Below are 12646 nucleotides of genomic sequence, written 5' to 3'. Positions count from 1 at the left end.
ATTTATAAAGAATTTAATTTGAACGCATGTTAATATACAAACAGCTTGATCAATGCCAAGTATGATTAAATTGTCCATCACTTATCAGTCACTAATTAGTTTTAATTTCCACTAATTTTGACAGACTATCACTAATGTCATGGTTCTGTCAACAGTAAATGTCACGTCTGCTTAACGATGTTGCTGACAGCTTTCTTGGCTGTTCTGCAAGTCATATCACTCTCGCTTCGGCGCTACTAGTCTTTATAGTCACTGTTTGTCAAGTAATATGCAAACGGAACATTTCTCTTTACATTTTACGAGTCGTAGTTTGTTTTGACAATAATTGCCTAATATATTGATTTAAACAAGCACGATTTTCACTAATATTTTTAAATGAAAACGGGACCCGTGCCCGTGCCTGTGTGGTGACGGGTTAAGAATTTCACCACCCCCATTCTTCCCGTGGGTGTCGTAGAAGGCGACTGTGGGATATGGGTTAAATAGTGGCGTAGGCGAGAGGCTGGCAACCTGTCACAGCAATGTCACAGTTTCGTTTTCTTTCAATCCCTTATTTGCCAAGAGTGGCACTGAAACCTGAGTAGTTTCATGTGCTCTGCCTACCCCTTCATGGGACACAGGCGTGATTGTATGTATGTATGAAAACGGGACCTAATCGCGTAAGACATACGTTTATGCTTGTGTTGTTTTGTTTTGACTGTGACCACGGACGTAATGTCACGTCCGAAGCGTCGAGCCAAATATAAAAGTAAGTCTTACGCTATTAAATCCCATTTTCATTTAAAAATATGAATAATTGCCTAATATTCATTTTTAACTTGATTCTGGAAGTATGTAGTCACATTTTAAGTCTTTGCACTTTTTGCAGTTTGCAACGTTGAAACCACAGGTTGAAACATTAAATTGTTTTATTAAAGATATAGGTACAGTTTGCAAAATTTCTGCAAGATGTATTTTTATAAGAACATCGGTATTTTTTATCGAAATTATTTAATTCGACAGTTTAGGTATCAAAATCATATTTCGGCCGGTGCTTTGATTTCGGCCAAAAATCAACCAAACCTTTCGATCACGCCGAAAGCGTCTTTTTCTGCATTCGGCGCAAAAAACGACGTTTATAAGAATAAAAACATTGCTTATGTCATTTTAAATGAAAGTAAGTAACCATTAAGTGAGTAATTCCCGAAAAGTTTGTACATTTGGATCACGTCTCCGATTTTGATAAAAATTGGTATGCTGATAGAGTCCATGATTCTGAGCAAGATCCACTAGGTTTCCCAAAATGTCCCAGGTAGTTTGTATGAAACCTTCCTTTTTAGGGTTCCGTAGTCAACTATAGTTTCGCCATGTCTGTCTGTCCGTCCGTCCGTCCGTCCGTCCGTCCGTCCGCGGATAATCTCAGTAACCGTTAGCACTAGAAAGCTGAAATTTGGTACCAATATGTATATCAATTACGCCAACAAAGTGCAAAAATAAAAAGTGGAAAAAAATGTTTCATTAGGGCACCCCCCCTACTTGTAAAGTGGGGGCTGATGTTTTTTTTTCGTTCCAACCCCAACGTGTGATATATTGTTGGATAGGTATTTAAAAATGAATATGGGTTTGCTGAGACCATTTTTTGATAATATTAACACTTTCGCTACCAAGAACCCGACTGTCGGGCACACCGCTCGTAGAAGCGTAGCCGATTACATGGGTTTCCCCGTATGTAGCGAAAATGTCGTAGCGCCGCGTAGAGCCCGGTTTCGAAAGTGTTAATATTTTCGGAAATAATCGCTCCTAAAGGAAAAAAAGTGCGTCCCCCCCCCTCTAACTTTTGAACCATATGTTTAAAAAATATGAAAAAAATCACAAAAGTAGAACTTTATAAAGACTTTCTAGGAAAATTGTTTTGAACTTGATAGGTTCAGTAGTTTTTGAGAAAAATACGGAAAACTACGGAACCCTACACTGAGCGTGGCCCGACACGCTCTTGGCCGGTTTTTTGTTACCAGATTTCTATACATTTTCGGTAACAAAAAAGGAAAGTTTCATACAAACTGCTTGGGACATTTTGGGAAACCTAGTGAATCATGTTCAGCATCATGGACTCTATCATCCTACCAATTTTTATCAAAATCAGAGACGTGATCCAAATGTACAAACTTTTCGGGAATTGCTGAAATATTAGATCAGATCTGCTTGTTTTGAATGCTGATTGATATGAACTTGAATTGAACTTGAATTCAATTATTGTTGACTGTGTTGACCATTAACCGCTACCATGACGCATATAGTGATTAGCGACACGGCTACTGTGTTTAAACTTTACCTCACTCGAACTTCACATACACGACTAAATCTGGGATTACTGTAAAATATGTAGGTACATACTGGTCTATGAGATCATTATTTATGCATTCAATCAGGTAGCTGAACCTTGAAAAGCCATTGAACATAACATTATTATTTTTCACAGTTTACCATTGCCATAAAGTACATCATAATGTAGAAAAACCGTTGTTTTACTCTCTCTTTTACCTCAAAACAAGCCGGCAAAAATCAAATCTTCTAGAAAATGTAACATAAGGTAAGGTAGAAGAAGATTGGGAATTTGAAGACAAGGAAGGGTTTTTCTTGAGAATATGTTCCGAAGGCCCTCCCTTTCTATCTTATCTCGCAAGAAAACTTACCTTACCTTAGCAAAGAGTAACATAATCCAGTACGAAAGCTACCTCAGTATCTATTTAGCACTTATTTAGACTGCCTACTCTCACACTTTAATATATCACTATGCAGTTGCATTTCACTTGATACGATCATTGAAACGGGATCGCGTCGCACCATATACAGTGATGTGAAACGCGTACAAATTAAAGTAAAAGCTGAATAAACCAGAGCAATTTCAATTAAATGTGCACGTATTTAAAATGCCTGATTCGTACTTAAACTAACAAGTTTTTAAAAGCAATGTGGTGCGAATTAACTGCAGAAACAGTGCCGTTTTATGCCTCTCAAATCTCAACCGAGCTTCCGATACTTTAGACCTATAGACTCTGAGTATTTCTACGAATTCACCTTCTCTATCCCGTTCCTGTACATAGTTATCCATGTAAATATTCTGAGTTTCTCTTCATCTAATTTCTTAAGTATTTAGAACTTTATATTAGATAAGATAAGATAATCGTTTATTGCGAACTATGGTTACAAAGTTGTTTGCATATAAATAAGTAAGTATATAGGATCACATGGCACACTGGTTGGTTATGGCAATTCTTAATACTAGGTATTTAAAATTAATATTTACTAATTAGGCTTATTATAAATGTACCTCTTCTATATCTATAAAATTGAACTGCATTTCAATTTCTACTTAAACAAGTACGCAGCAAACTCCTTGTACATCTGCTGCAAAGCAAAATGTGTTCAGATGTTGGTTTGGATCCAGAATTACGTGTTTTACGTAATAAATACAAAAATAAACTGATTTATAACTAATTACAGCTAAACTTTCGTTTTTCGCTCATTACAAAAATTATACCTTTTACGTTCAGCTAAGAATGCACATTAATTATAGCCTAAAATTAATTTTAATTAAAATGTGATGTAATATGTTGCATCGAAATTGGTAATTAGTGAATTTGGTGGATTCTTTTAATGCTTTCTTGGGTTTAATGCCGCTATTATCATTGTGCTTGTAATAATTAGATTAATGAGTAGGTTTACTTACAAAATTAACGTGTTGGTGTTGCATGTCATTAAGTTACTTATCCGACTAATTTACAAAATAAATAGATATGAACATTACGAACACACGAGTAATAAATATAGTTTTGTCTTTGAGACTGTTCTACACACACTACAGAGTCTCTATTATTTCTATATAATATTTTATCACCATCAAGCGCCACGCTGGTGGCCTAGCGGTAAGAGCGTGCGACTTTCGATCCGGAGGTCGCGAGTTCGATCCCCGGCTCGTACCAATGAGTTTTTCGGAACTTATGTGCAAAATGTCATTTGATATTTGCCAAACGCTTTTCGGTGAACGAAAACATCCTGAGAAAACCGGACTAATTCCAATAAGGACTAGTTACCCTTCGGGTGGCAGTCGCTTTCGTAAAAAAAGTGCCTACGCCAAATCTTGGAATTAGTTGTCAGAGCGGACCCCAGGCTCCCATGAGCCGTGGCAAATGTCGGGATAACGCAAGGAGGATGATGATTTTATCACCATCACACCGTTTAGTTCCTCACCTGCAACGGCAGCACGCGTTTTATCACCTATCGCGTCGCGTCATGCGTCACAATTTATCAGACTATGACAGCGCGTAAGGATTATACACACTCGTTATAACGTGACAGGCATGATGACATACATGCGATAAAAACTTGACTATGCTACCTTTGACGATCTCTGACTACCTTCAAATTCAATCCCTTTATCAAATCAAATTCATATCCTCATAACGGTGGTCGTTTTAAACGTTTAAGAACTAAACAATTAAAATCAAGAAATTACTTATTAGTCTAGGTACTAGTTCTAGTTCAGCTTCCAGGCTTACTCTCAATTTGGACGCATAGGACCTAACAGGCTAACATATTTATTAATGACAAAATATATGTAGTAAAGAGATGTGAATTGCTGAATATACTTAACCGGAAATATTTCTTTCAGTACATTATGCTTTTTTCCCGCACTAGTGCGCACAACAGTGCATTTCTTGTCAGGTCGAAACTTTAAAGGGCCATATTTTTAACCCCCGACGCCTATCGCCTATCTGTCTGTGTGTGTGTCTGTCTGTGGCATCGTAGCTCCCGAACGGCTGAACCGATTTAGATTTAGTTTTTTTTGTTTGAAACCTGAGTACACGCTGAGTTAGAACACTCCCGGTGTTCTTAGACATGTTTTGTGAACATCGGTCCACTATGTCGCGGACAGGGGTTTTTTCAAAATTGTAATTTTGTGGTTAGGTTAGGTATATGTACCTACTGAAATACGTCCTACGATAAACGTGCGAAGAGAAAATTTATGGCTCCCTTTGGTCGTGTTTGAATTTATCGCCACTCATTCCGAATTTCCCCTTTTGTGCACTAGTATCATAATACTTCTAAACGCCAGTAGGCCTAGCACATGATTGCCGCGGGAGTATGTCGCCGCGAGATAGATCACACGTCTTCTTCTAACTGTATTGATGACATAAGGACGGGTAGTCTATCTCGCGGCGACATACTCTCGCGGCAATCATGTGCTAACCCTGCAGCCCTTGACGTAAAATCCAATAATGTAGATATCAACGGGCCTGCATAATCTACTTAGTGCACTTGGAAGGCTTTGTTGCACTCGCACGTGTGTTGCAACATTTCTTTGTTTTTTTATGCTGTAATGGATCTTCGTAACTATGACGTGTGTCTTCTGGTATGTCAAGTGAACAACAGAATACAAAGTTGAGAGAAATTAAAAAATTACGGGCTAGGAAATATAAAATTAGTTCAAGTACTGGCACATTAACGATTTCGGTGGCTAGCGGTCATTATCATCCTCCTTGCGTTATCCCGGCATTTGCCACGGCTCACGGGAGCCTGGGGTCCGCTTTGACAACCAATCCCAAGATTTGCAGGCACTAGTTTTTACGAAAGCGACTGCCATTTGACCTTCCAACCCGAAGGGTAAACTAGACCTTACTGGAATTAGTCCGGTTTCCTCACGATGTTTTCCTTCACCGAAAAGCGACTGGCAAATATCAAATGACATTTCGCACATCAATTCTGAAAAACTCATTGGTGCGAGCCGGGGTTCGAACCCGCGACCTCCGGAACGAAAGTCGCACGTACTTACCGCTAGGCTGCCAGCGCTTCTAGGTGGCTAGCGGAGTCATAACAAAATAGTAATGGAACTATTTTGCCCGATAATTTTTGCTAGTCTATGTATATATCAAGGAGGACAAAAAACAAGTTATACAACAACAAGTTAACATTAAAACTTGCTCTATATTCATCAATAATAAAAATATTATGTTTGATCAACTCATTTAAGAGGATACGGTAGCGAAAATGGTAAAATGGAAAGGAACCCCCCTTTCAACCTGATAATTTTAGTTAAATATACAAGTGTATTAACTAGATTTATCGAAAAAAAATTGTTCATTAAAAACAACTCAGTCAAAAGATATTTCAAACAAATCTTTAAAATCGAGGTTCCGCTCTCGACTCTTTCCTCCTTCAAAACTTAATCAATCGGAACGAAATTTGAGAATCTGAATAACAATGAAATAATCTATGTCGGACCGTTTAGCTTTTTTGGTTAATTGTTACCAATATTGAGTATCACACCTTTTTTTGCGCCACAATGAAATAGGCCGTTTTTGGAAATGTTTGATTGGCTCTAGAGTCTTTAAAAAGCAGAATATCAAAAAAATCAAAACGGTCCGACACAGATAAAAATAATAACAATCTTTGTTGAAAAAATAATTGCTCAATCTTCAAAAACCAGGGAGGAAATAGTCGAGAGCGTTTGTATGGAGAATTGACCCCTACCGTATCGTCTTAAGATAACTTCAGTATTCAAAACCATTACTAAGGGGCCGATTTTTGAATCTCACGGCGTTCGAATTCAGAAAATTGTCACTGAAAATAGTAGGCAATTTTGGTGACAATTTTCTTAATTCGAACGCCGTGAGATTCAAAAATAGGCCCCTAGGTCGCCAAATATTTCGCCAACTTACCGTATAACACCGCAATTTTCGTAATTTATGGACTCCATTATAATCTCATCTAGCTTATAGATGTAACCGAGCTAAACATTAGGTGACGGCTATTTTTAAAGTCAAATAGGAACACTACTGGTCCCAAAGCGTAACCTAGGTCAGCCGAAACTGGTTTAGAAGGCTTCTTTTGCATATTATAAAACTATTACTCAAAACAGCATTGTGTAATAAAATCGTGTTAACCGAATATTAGACTTTATTTTATGGAGCTACTAGTTAAATAAATCGTTATTTCCCATTCATGTTATTATTAAGCCCGTGTGGTGACGGGTTAAGAATTTCACCACCCCCTTTCTTCCCGTGGGTGTTGTCATAGAAGTCGACTGTGGGATACGGGTTAAATTGTGGCGTAGGCGAGAGGCTGGCAACCTGTCACTGCAATGTCACAATTTTCGTTTTTTATTTCAACCCCATTTTGCCAAGAGTGGCACTTAAACTTGAGTAGTTCATGTGCTCTGCCTACCCCTTTATGGGATACAGGCGTGATTGTATGTTATGTCATGTTTATTGTTAAGCGTCTACCAGTTGATAATAGTCACAAAAGTCTGTTCGAGGAAATTAGACTATTATTCTTGTCTCGCATGCTTTTGTCATATCATAATTATCAGTACGAGTATTGAAATAACATATAATTTTTATTATCAATACTTTTCTTCTGTTCCTTAAGAAGATAAATTGGTTTTAATAAGGACTTTATAAGAATAGGTATCGCCCGAACACTCGTAGGTAATCCTTTTAGGACAAAAAAGAAGAAAAAGTAGAAATAATAGGTTTTGACGTCATAAATGAAAAAATCTGGAACTGGATAGGCTGTTAATATAATAACCAAAAAAGCCAAAGGCTGTTAAAAAAATTCCCGATATTGTGAACCGATTTTCATCGAACATGGCTAAGAACCCTCCCGACTAATTCAGCTTTCAAACAAAATCTAAATCGGTTCATCCGTTCGAAAGCTACGATGCCATAGAAGACAGACAGACACATCAAAACACGTTTTTGCATCGGGGCCGGGGATTAAAAATGATTGATAATGAAAATAGAACTGAAAATAACTGTAAGCTGAAACCATGACGTTCCTATGTGACACTGGGCCGTTTCCTCTGCTCTAGTTATCCCACACAAAGGCTTATCACCCGTTACGAGTGTTATCCGCCATATTACTAAAGGTAAAGTTCAGATAGCGACTGCAAAAAGCGCACAGCGTTAGTGGGGGCCTTTTTAGGGTTCCGTAGTCAACTAGGAACCCTTATAGTTTCGCCATGTCTGTCTGTCCGTCCGTCCGTCCGTCCGTCCGTCCGTCCGTCCGTCCGTCCGTCCGTCCGTCCGTCCGTCCGTCCGTCCGTCCGTCCGTCCGTCCGTCCGTCCGTCCGTCCGTCCGTCCGCGGATAATCTCAATAACCGTTAGCACTAGAAAGCTGAAATTTGGTACCAATATGTATATCAATCACGCCAACAAAGTGCAAAAATAAAAAATGGAAAAAAATGTTTTATTACGGTACCCCCCCCCCCCTACATGTAAAGTGGGGGCTGATATTTTTTTTCATTCCAACCCCAACGTGTGATATATTGTTGGATAGGTATTTAAAAATGAATAAGGGTTTACTAATACCGTTTTTTTATAATATTAATATTTTCGGAAATAATCGCTCCTAAAGGAAAAAAAAGTGCGTCCCCCCCTCTAACTTTTGAACCATATGTTTAAAAAATATGAAAAAAATCACAAAAGTAGAACTTTATAAAGACTTTCTAGGAAAATTGTTTTGAACTTGATAGGTTCAGCAGTTTTTGAGAAAAATACGAAAAACTACGGAACCCTACACTGAGCGTGGCCCCGACACGCTCTTGGCCGGTTTTTTTTTTGATTGAGTGGGAATGCTGTTACGCACGATGTGTGGGACTCGCCGTTTCTTTCCCCTCCCCTATCGAGAGGGGGGAAGTTAGTGGGAGCCTGGAGGAAATATGTAATATCCAAACGTCAACAAGAACATATAAAATTATCTGAATCATGCTATGAAAATAAAAAATAAAAAAAAATTAAAAAACCCCCAACATACCACTATGACTTTTCATTTTTGAAAAAGTAGAAATAATAGGTTTTGACGTCATAAATGAAAAAATCTGGGACTGAAAAGGCTGTTAATATAATAAACACGATACATAATTTCCACTTTGAAAAAGCCTCGATATTTTGGACCGATTTCCATAAAACATGGCTAAAAACACTCCTGGCTAATTCAGCTTTCAAATAGAAAAAAAAACGAAATCTAAATCGGTTCATCCGTTTGAGAGCTACGAGGCCACAGACAGACACGTCGAACTTATAACACCCCGTCGTTTTTGCGTCGGGGGTTAAAAAATAGCTTCAGCTGTACCTATGCGCTGTATGTACCTAAACAAACGCTGCTGCAGTCACTACTTGTACTATTATATATTCTGTGGTCACTATCCGAATATGACCTTAAAACATGGCCGTTATTATACTAAAACATGCACAACCAGGTCATGGAGTATTAATTGAGGCTTCTTATTTTATTGTGCGAAATATGAATGCGATGTCAAGTCATTGTATGAGACATTGGGACATGATGACACTGTGCCAATTGGAGCAGTTTTTCCTATTATGTAAGAAACATGAATTTCCCAATATTGTGAAATTACCTACTACCATAAATTAAATATAAGAAGATACCATCCCATACATTAAAATGCGACTGCCTAAGAACGCGAATACACTACACCACACATAGATGGCGCCAAAAAAAATGGCTTGTAGCTTTCGATTATACTTGTAGATAGCGTTAAGTGTCACTTTTGGTATAGATTTATGGCTCGAAAGTGACACGTAACGCCAATCTAGGCATTTTTTTGTGGCGCCATCTATGTGTGGTGTAGTGTATGCGCGTTCTCAGGCGGTCGCATTTTAATGTATGGGATGGTATGATCTGCTTATATTTAATCTATGCTACTACAAAAAGAGCGGATAAAATACGGTTGAAGCTCGGGACAATTTTTCCGATTTTGAATTTGGAACTTTCTTTTATTTCTATGATTTCTATGAGAGTTCAAATCTCGAATATTATTTTGTACTTGTACAAGTACGCTTGGACTTACTAGGATACAAATACAATTTTTTTTTTATGTGCGACAATATTTGTCTCTATTTTCGATTCAAAGTTACGATGCACGTCGCATAATACGTAAATTAGTTTCGCTTTACTTGTATAATCTTAATTATGAAACAGAACTTATTACCTTTGTCAGTCACCGGGCTATAAGTGAACGTGGAAAGTCATTAAACCTGGAACAATAAAGATTAATTAGTTCAAAAATAATAAATACCTACAAATAATAAATACATATACACCAACAGTGTATAAGTCCTACTCGTACACATTTCTCTACAAAATTATTAAACGTCCAAAAAAATTAGTGGACACGGACAGGATACCATCAAATATTAATACCTACATATTATTGGTTGGTAAGAAAGTAATGAGCGAATCATAACCAATATTGTAATTTTTATTTAATTTATTATTTTAATCATTTATCAAAAATATAACGGTCTTCGTTATCTACTACTTGTCTCCATCGTTCTGGTAAAGAATGAATAGCATCGGCGAAGAAGTTCTTAGGTTTAGATTCAAAAAACTCAGCTATGTACTGTCGTAGATGGGCTTGATCATCGAACTTTTTTTCATTCAAGGCATTGCTTAGCGATCTGAACAATGCGTAATTCGTAGGTGCCAAGTCTGGAGAGTACGGTGGATGAGGTATCACTTTCCAACCTAGCTCCAATAGCTTTAGCCGAGTCACTTTTGCAATGTGTGGGCGAGCATTGTCGTGTAAGAAAAAAACTTTAGCATGCTGTGGACGATTCTGACAGATTTTTTGGTTTAAATTTTCAAGCTGATTACAGTATAATGATGCGGTAATAGTCATTCCACTTGGTAGGAGTTCCCAGTGAATAATACCATGAATATCCCACCAAACGGACAGCATAACTTTTTTCGGGTGAGGCTCTGTTTTTGGTGCCTCTATTCCTTTTTCGTTTGGAGCTAGCCACTGACGTTTGCGTGTGTGATTTGTATATAAGACCCATTTTTCATCTCCAGTGATAAGATGGTCCAACCAGTTGAATGTGCGGCGAAAAGACAGAAGTTGTATGCAGATATCGGCACGGCGGTTTAGTTGATGTCTATCAAGTTCGTGCGGTATCCAAACACTGTATTTGTAGTTTTTTCCCAACTCGTGTAAATGTGTTTCTATGGTGACATGAGAGCAGCCTAACTCGGTAGCAAGAGTACGACTCGTTAGCCTCGGATCTCCTTCAATTAAGGTTTTTAATTTGGCTACATCAATATTCACCGGTCGACCAGACTTAGGTTGATCTGATAATGAAAAGTCGCCACTACGAAACCGCTGGAACCATCGTTTCACCGTGGCCTCAGACACAACTTCAGGAGCAACACGCTGACATATATTACGCACTGCTTCGGCGGCTGAATGGCCAGACTGAAATTCATATAGTAAGCAATGCCTTACATGCACTTTTAATTCGTCCATTTTCTTCCTTATATTAGCTCGGCGACAGCTAGTGAATGACTGACGAGAAACTGTGCGACTCGCCCTTTATATACTTTCGACCATAGAAGATTCTAGAACTCTCTCAAAAATTTTATGTGGAATTCAATCGATCGCTCATTACTTTCTTACCAACCCATATAAGCATTTTTCACCCAATTTTTCATTTTTCATAGCTATGTGCACTTTGCTATGAAGATAGTTATCTTGCATCAATCGTCAATCAAAATTGGCAAACTACTACTCGTACTGACTCTCTGTAATTGAAATTAACAATTACAAACGATTTGATGCAATGAATTGCAGGTAAATGAAGACTGGGTACAGTCAACCAATTAGGATCCTAGGCCAGTTTAAAACCATTTCACAATAATTGTCAAAGGAACTTCTATGGCAAATAAGTAATAGGACGGTGTCAATGAGACAGCCCAGAGACAGGGTTCTAGAGTGGCCACCGTGCGTAGCCGAATGCATAAACGCTCACGAAACAAAACGCTCGTAGGTATCTATCTCTATCGCTCTTGCGTATTGGCGTGACAGAGCCAGACTACCTTTCGCGGCATTTCGTTTTCGTTTCGTGTCGTAGAAATGTCATTCGGCTACGGGACGTGGAATTCCAACTGGGTGACCGTACGTACGATTACCTGCGTAGATAAATACTAGATAAACGCATATCTCTCTAATCTTCCGTTACATTAGCAAACATAATAAAGAGAGTTTTTATAATCAGTTTATAGTAAGCACGCAGTAAATCCGCATTGTTTACTTCCAGTTACTGAAAGTTACGAAACGCAAAATGTGAAAACGTTTTCCTTGTGCCTAATACATGAAAGGATTTTGCAAATGGGCATATATTAAAACCGTTACTAATTAGTCGTTAGTGCGTTAGGCAACCCCATTATTTAGAAAACTCAGTCGTTGCGTAAATGGCTAACTTTATTTGTACTTTCTGTAGCACTTTCAGCAACACTAGAGCTAACACAAAATTGTACAGTCACCGGCAATAACATCGTAAAAAAGGCTAAGAGCGTGTCGGGCCACGCTCAGTGTAGGGTTACGTAGTTTCCCGTATTTTTTTTTCAAAAACTGTTCAACCTATCAAGATCAAAATAATTTTCCTAGAAAGTCTTTATGAAGTTCTACTTTTGTGATTTTTTTCATATTTTTTAAACATATGGTTCAAAAGTTAGAGGGGGAGGGACACACTTTTTTTTACTTCAGGAGCGATTATTTGAGCGAAAATATATTTTTCCCCTCACTAGCTCGGAAACACGTGTTTTGTCCTTCAATATCAGCGGGTAAAAACGCATTTTATCCACTAG

At 38.1% G+C, this 12646-nt stretch overlaps 1 protein-coding gene across 1 annotated transcript in view; it reads right to left on the bottom strand.

Moving 5' to 3' along the window:
* Positions 1-12646, bottom strand: part of LOC125231064 (SH2 domain-containing protein 4B-like) — a 119001-nt gene that overhangs the window by 88156 nt on the left and 18199 nt on the right. Inside the window, exon 2 of the mRNA XM_048136406.1 lies at positions 9993-10037. The gene's annotated coding sequence lies outside the window, so the exon portion shown is untranslated. The remainder of the gene's footprint in view (positions 1-9992; positions 10038-12646) is intronic.

This window comes from Leguminivora glycinivorella, chromosome 11 (assembly GCF_023078275.1).
Source record: "Leguminivora glycinivorella isolate SPB_JAAS2020 chromosome 11, LegGlyc_1.1, whole genome shotgun sequence".
Classification (NCBI taxonomy): Eukaryota; Metazoa; Arthropoda; class Insecta; order Lepidoptera; family Tortricidae; genus Leguminivora; species Leguminivora glycinivorella.
This window is presented reverse-complemented; position numbering and strand designations above follow the sequence as displayed.